At 39.7% G+C, this 6,060-nt stretch overlaps 1 non-coding gene across 1 annotated transcript; it reads left to right on the top strand.

Moving 5' to 3' along the window:
- The first annotated feature begins 5,747 nt into the window (after positions 1-5,747).
- On the top strand, positions 5,748-5,854 carry LOC141616043 (small nucleolar RNA R71). The gene has a single exon (XR_012530421.1). It is a non-coding gene; the product is annotated as a small nucleolar RNA R71 (small nucleolar RNA).
- The last annotated feature ends 206 nt before the right edge of the window (positions 5,855-6,060 follow it).

Raw genomic sequence — 6,060 nt, 5'->3', positions numbered from 1 at the left:
GAAAACAATAATAGAGAAATAGCTAGGATGATCGGTTCACTACAGTTTCGACGGCATTAATCTAAAGTAGGTCTGATATGAGTACGGTATTCGGGTAAATGACGAGTCCTCTCTGTCCACTGTCAACAGGAAACACCCTTTCGGTCTGAATTCCCTCCCTAAATCACACTAACTAACTTTCGTTCTGGTCAGTGCAACTAAGTCTAAAACTTCTATCTCCTTTCGGTCTCAAGAAACTCTTACTGCCTTTCGGTCTCAAGGGTAGACTAATTATCATAGTTTTAGGTCTATTCTATTCCAATCTCACGATCTAGGTCTAGAATTCCCAAATCAATTAACAATTCTCCTTTTGGTCTCCTCATTAAACGATGCAAATTAATAAACTATGATAAGGAAATTACCGACCTAAACAATCCTACAACATCCTAAGCCGTCTACACCATAGATCCCCTCACATCCTAGCGAAGGAAATCTAGCTACTCATATTGATAATTGAAATAACAATAAATTGCGAAATAACTAAATAAGAAGACATAGCAATTGAATTGAATAAATAAAAAGACATAAAACTAATTAACTAAAAGCAATAACTAATAACAACAATAAAACAAGAAAGCAAAAGAGTAATTATTGAAAGATTAAGAGTAGAAATTACAAATAAAATTGGAAGAAGAAGAAGCAACGAAGAGCCGTTTCAAGCAGCCTCCAAAACAAAACATAAAAACTGAGTAAAGGTATGATAATGTTTTTAGGTCTTAGTAGTCTCTCTTATATATAATAAGAGATATTATTATTTCCTAAATTAATAAAAGACAAGACTAATCACTAAGTCTCGCGCAAACAAATCTCGCTGCAGCATAAACTGGTCGATCGACTGAGCATAGCTGAGCAGTAGCTTCTGGAATTCGCGCTCTGGTCGATCGACCAAGTAGGTCAGTCGATCGACCAAGGGTGCTGTACAGTAGTGCATTCTGACGAATTCTGCAGCGCGCAACGATCTTAAAAGAGCTGCCATTTCTTCGTTACTTGGTCAAATCAGACGTTCTACGCGGCGTTAGAAAGCTAAGAGGATAAGCTTTCACCTCAAATTGGAATCACTCGATTATATACTTTAGAACTCGACATATAGCCATCTGAATCAGCCTGAAATGTCGAGAAGCATTTCTTTGCTTGTTAAACTCGTACGCACCCATGCTTTGCTATCTTCAGGCCTTGAAATGCATTCTAAACTTCAAGTCCGACTCAAATATTCATGTCCTTCCTAAGCTTAGCTTTCGGAGTCAAGATTTGGTTCATTTTCTGCTCAATCCCGCAATAATCTGCAATATTACCAGAAAGGGCGGAAGTCGACGAAAAGGGGCAAATAGTAGAATAAACTACTAATAATGGACATAAAATGCGTGGAAATAAAGATGTAAAACATCATATTATAGACACGCATCAAACTTCCCCAAACCAAACCTTTGCTTGTCCCCAAGCAAACTAAATGCAAAACTAAATCTAGATAGAAAGGAGCAAAACATGGACAAACGGAAAACCGACTACTCAAACCAATTTAATGCAACAGAATCAACTACTAACAGCGCAATGTCAAGCAAACGAATTTATACATATTTCAAAAAGATGTTGAACTTTCGACCTTGCAAGACTTTCAAAATCGGACTCTCACGGGTCGCTCAATCACACAATACAGCACAAGGTGAGTAAATTATGTAAGGATAGAAAGAAGTAAATTTGTAATGACGCTCACCTAACTACGACCTATAAGAACATGCCTGCAGTATAACATAAAAGTGATCTCTACGACCGTACATATGCATTTCAACCAAACAAATGACCATGACACATGCCGAGGTATATATGGGATATGTGAGGTAACGGGTAAGAAGAGGATAAAACTATTTGGATACGTGGAGTTAATAGGCCGAGCTAGCAACAACGGGATCCAAATAATACGCACTTTCCAACTTCAAACTCAATGTGAACGATACAAAACAGTGCCAAATTGATGCACAAAACTCACAATCTCCAACAAACTTCAACTCCCCAAATGATATAATAACAACATGGGAGTAAAAATCACCATATAATGAAATTCCAATTCATGCGATTTTTCAATTATGCAGAGCCTGATCGACCGACCAGAAGGTGAGGTCGATCGACTGAATATCGAACTGGTTTTCATTTTTTTTCGTAATCTGTTTCTTTTTTTTTTCCTTCCTTTTTCAATTCTTTTCTTTCTTTCTTCCCTTTTGATATTTCACCACTCATCTCACATAGAGCAATATAACCAAAATGCAATAAAAACATTCCCAAAACCACAAGTACTAGCTCGGATAAGGTGGCTAATTTTAGTATGTAGCTAATGGGACAAGAAGGCAATTTTGGCTATGTGGGGCTTATGGGTAAAATGAGAAAAGGAGACCTCTCCCACATGTGTCAACAAACCACAAACCGAATGCATACAGGCACTAAGCAGATCAAATTTATGTTTATGCAAATTAATGTAACATGTCAAATAAGGAGAACTACTCACATCCTACATGAAATCGGTCATGAATGTCACCGATTTATAAGGCTCTAATTCCTTAGAAAGATTTTGTAGTTTGCCAAAATTTTGAAGTCAAGCCTACTAGTTCAACAGATTTTGAAACGAAATTCGAGATATTGCAACAGACTTTTGCTAAAAGAGGTGATAACGTGCAAGGCTTAAGCAAATAACAGTTTCAGCAATGAAAAACTCCAATCAGACTCAACCTAAAATGCAAAAGAAACGTGAATTTTTTGAATTTTATGACATTTTTCAATTTTTATGAATTTTTGTATATATAAGAAATAAATACAATGCAAACAGAAATGTATAAACGTGAATGCAAAACAAATGCAAATGCAGATGCAAGTGTGCATTACTCTCCCCAAACCAAATCGGACAATGTCCTCATTGGACCAACTACTACCTAACAGCAAGCAACAGCAGCAGCATATAAGAGGGCGGTAAAAATGCAAACTAAACTTAAAGGAGATAAAATAAAATGGAGTAGGAAACTCACAAGATATAACCTCCCAAAACCAGACATGAAACGGAGGAGATAAAAGCAATCGTGATACAGCAGGGATCACGAGCATACATCTTCGCGGCAACAGCAGGGGCCACAACAGAATAGGTGCACTAGCAGTGAATCGCGTCAATCCAACCCTGGAAACGACTTGAGTTCTTATAAGTAATCAAACAATAAAGCAAACCTCCCCAAACCAATTCCCGACAAAAGGGAATTGCAATAAATCAATTAGAAATAGGGAGGAAGAACTCAAATTAATTACCCAACAAAACATAATTAAACCAAATTAAAAGCAACGGAATTCGATTTAATTAAAACTTGAAAAATATTTGGGTAGACAAATTGGTAATTTTAATTGCAAAAATTTGTAAAACTCAGGTAAAGGATGTAGCATGTAAAAATTAAAAAGAAAGGAAATAAGGAAGAGAAATAAGCGAGAAATAAAAGAAGAAAAACTCCCTCCATCTTGAATTGCACAGCGGGAAGAACTCGATCAAGAATCAGCAGGGCTCGATCGAAGTCTTCCATGGAACGATTTCCTATCCTCTATCAACTCCATATTACCTGAAAATTTCACAAATATGCAAAAAACGAAAATACCAATACCAAAACTTGTCCAAAGTCAACTCAAATAAACTAAACTAAAGCTAAAACTAAACGTCCTAATAAAAGCAATAAATAGTTCAACAAAAACCCGAAATTACAAAATAATTACAGCCGAATAGCACTACGGCTCAATAACAAGCTACCCCAAAGCAAGGCACTTGACCAAAAGAGGTCCTTTCAGCAGTATGGACCGCTACTCTAGGCTTCCAGACAACAGGCTTAGTCGAAGGAAGGATATCTGGTGTCGCAAAATCAATGACACGCTTCTTCACTTTGCCCGGCCTCTCTCTCTCAGCAGCTTGCTCGAATTCCGTCTCACTAGTATCACCCGGATCTCCTATGCCCTCTCTGCCATGACCTGCAGCAACAGAATTAACAGCATGGTCCTCCAATTTGCTCCCAAGCTGGGGCGGAGGTGTCAGTACAGCAGAATATAACTCAGTAATAGCACTAGGAGGATCCGTAATAGGATCTATAGAGGATATGGCATCACAAGGTTGGACTTGCATCAGTGCCTTATGAACGCCGGTCTGGTAAAGGGTCAAATTTTCATCCCCTACCTGCACAGTCATGGTCCTATCCCCGAAATTTATCACTGCACCAACAGTGCGCAGGAATGGTCGTCCTAAAATGATAGGAGTGTGTCGGTCTTCGGGAATATCCAAAACCAAAAAGTCAACGGGAATAAAGAATTTCCCTATCTGCACAGGTATGTCCTCTAAAATACCTATTGGCCGTGATTGGGTACGGTCGGCCATCTGCACGGTAATATCAGTAATACGAAATTTAGTGAAGCCAAGTCTCCTAGCAAGAGACAACGGCATAACACTGACGCTAGCCCCTGTATCACATAGGACATTATCAACTATACGGGTCCCTATACAGCAAGATATAGAAAAACTACCCGGGTCAAAATTTTTATTTGGCAGCTTATTTTGAAGATGTGCAGTGCCCGTCGCAGTGAAAGCTACCACATGATGATCCTCTATATGTCGTCTACGGGATAGAATATCTTTCATAAACTTCATATAAGACGGTACTTGGGTAATTAAATCAGTGAAAGGAACAGTTACCTCAAGGCCCTTGACGATCTCAAAAAATTTGTCGAACTGACGCTCCAACTTTGCATTCTTTAAACGCTCCGGATACGGGACTGGAACACTGGCCGTAGGATCAGTAACCTTCGGCTTTCGTAGGTTTAAAACCCCCGTCAAATCATCAATGAGTGACGAATCATGCAAACTAGTTGACGGATTTGCATCCGGCTCTGGAGTACCAATCGATCGACTGATATGAGTGGTCGATCGACCACTTAAACTGGGCGTGAACAGTTCCTGTCCGGAATTGACTTTGTCAGGTGTCTCAGTCGATCGACTGAGAATGTTGGTCGATCGACTGGATGTGCTGGGTAAGAATAGTTTCTGACCAGAAACTATTTTATCTGACGCTTCATTCGATCGACTGACAAGATTGGTCGATCGACCAGAAGTACTGGCAATTGAGCTCCTTTTTGCATCAGAATATAAACGAGCTTCTTCATCATTTCCCGAGTCTTCCTTTGGCTTGTTGGGACTTTCATAAGAGAGGCCGCTCCTGAGATTAATGGCATTTAACGTTTCAATCGGCCCTTCGCATTTGCTTGAAGAATTAGCGGCTTGCTTAGCCTCTATACTCTCCAATTGCTTCACAAAATTCCTTGAAGACTCAACCCCGGCTGCTTCCATATTCGCCACTTGAACCAAAAGGAGTTGGACCATTTCTCTTAACTTCTCGATCTCATCTGAGTTTTGAACGGGTATTTCAACTTTCTTCTTGGAAGCTTCAGAAATCTCGAGCTTCTCGAGACGGGCAGTAATAGAAGTAATAAGTGTCACAACGGCACTCATTTCATCATTTTGCTTTCGTGACTTCCCACGTGAACTTCCAAACTCAGCTCTATGGACTGCCATCTCCTCAATAGTGTTCCAACCTTTACTTTGACCGGTGTTATTTTGGAACCTACCATTCGCAGCTGCATCCAAGATGACCTTGTGATCATCATATAAAGCATTATAAAATAGGTTGCAGAGATACCATTGCTGGAAACCATGGTGAGGGACAGCTCGGACCAAACTTTTGAAACGTCCCCATGCTTCACAAAAATATTCATCGGCTCCTTCCTGAAAACTCGTGATTTTACCTCTCAAGGCGTCAGTCTTTGAAAGTGGGAAGTACTTCTTGTAGAAGGCTAATGCTAGAGATGTCCAGTCCGTGACTCCAGCTGCTACCCTGTCAAGGTAGCGGTACCAATCTCGCGCTGAATCCTTCAATGAGTACAAGAACATAAACCCCTTTACTTCATCTTGAGTTACCCCATCCGGTATAGGTATGGAACAGCAGTAGTCTGTGAAAGTTT

Source organism: Silene latifolia, chromosome 11 (assembly GCF_048544455.1).
Source record: "Silene latifolia isolate original U9 population chromosome 11, ASM4854445v1, whole genome shotgun sequence".
In the NCBI taxonomy this organism is placed as follows: domain Eukaryota; kingdom Viridiplantae; phylum Streptophyta; class Magnoliopsida; order Caryophyllales; family Caryophyllaceae; genus Silene; species Silene latifolia.
This window is presented reverse-complemented; position numbering and strand designations above follow the sequence as displayed.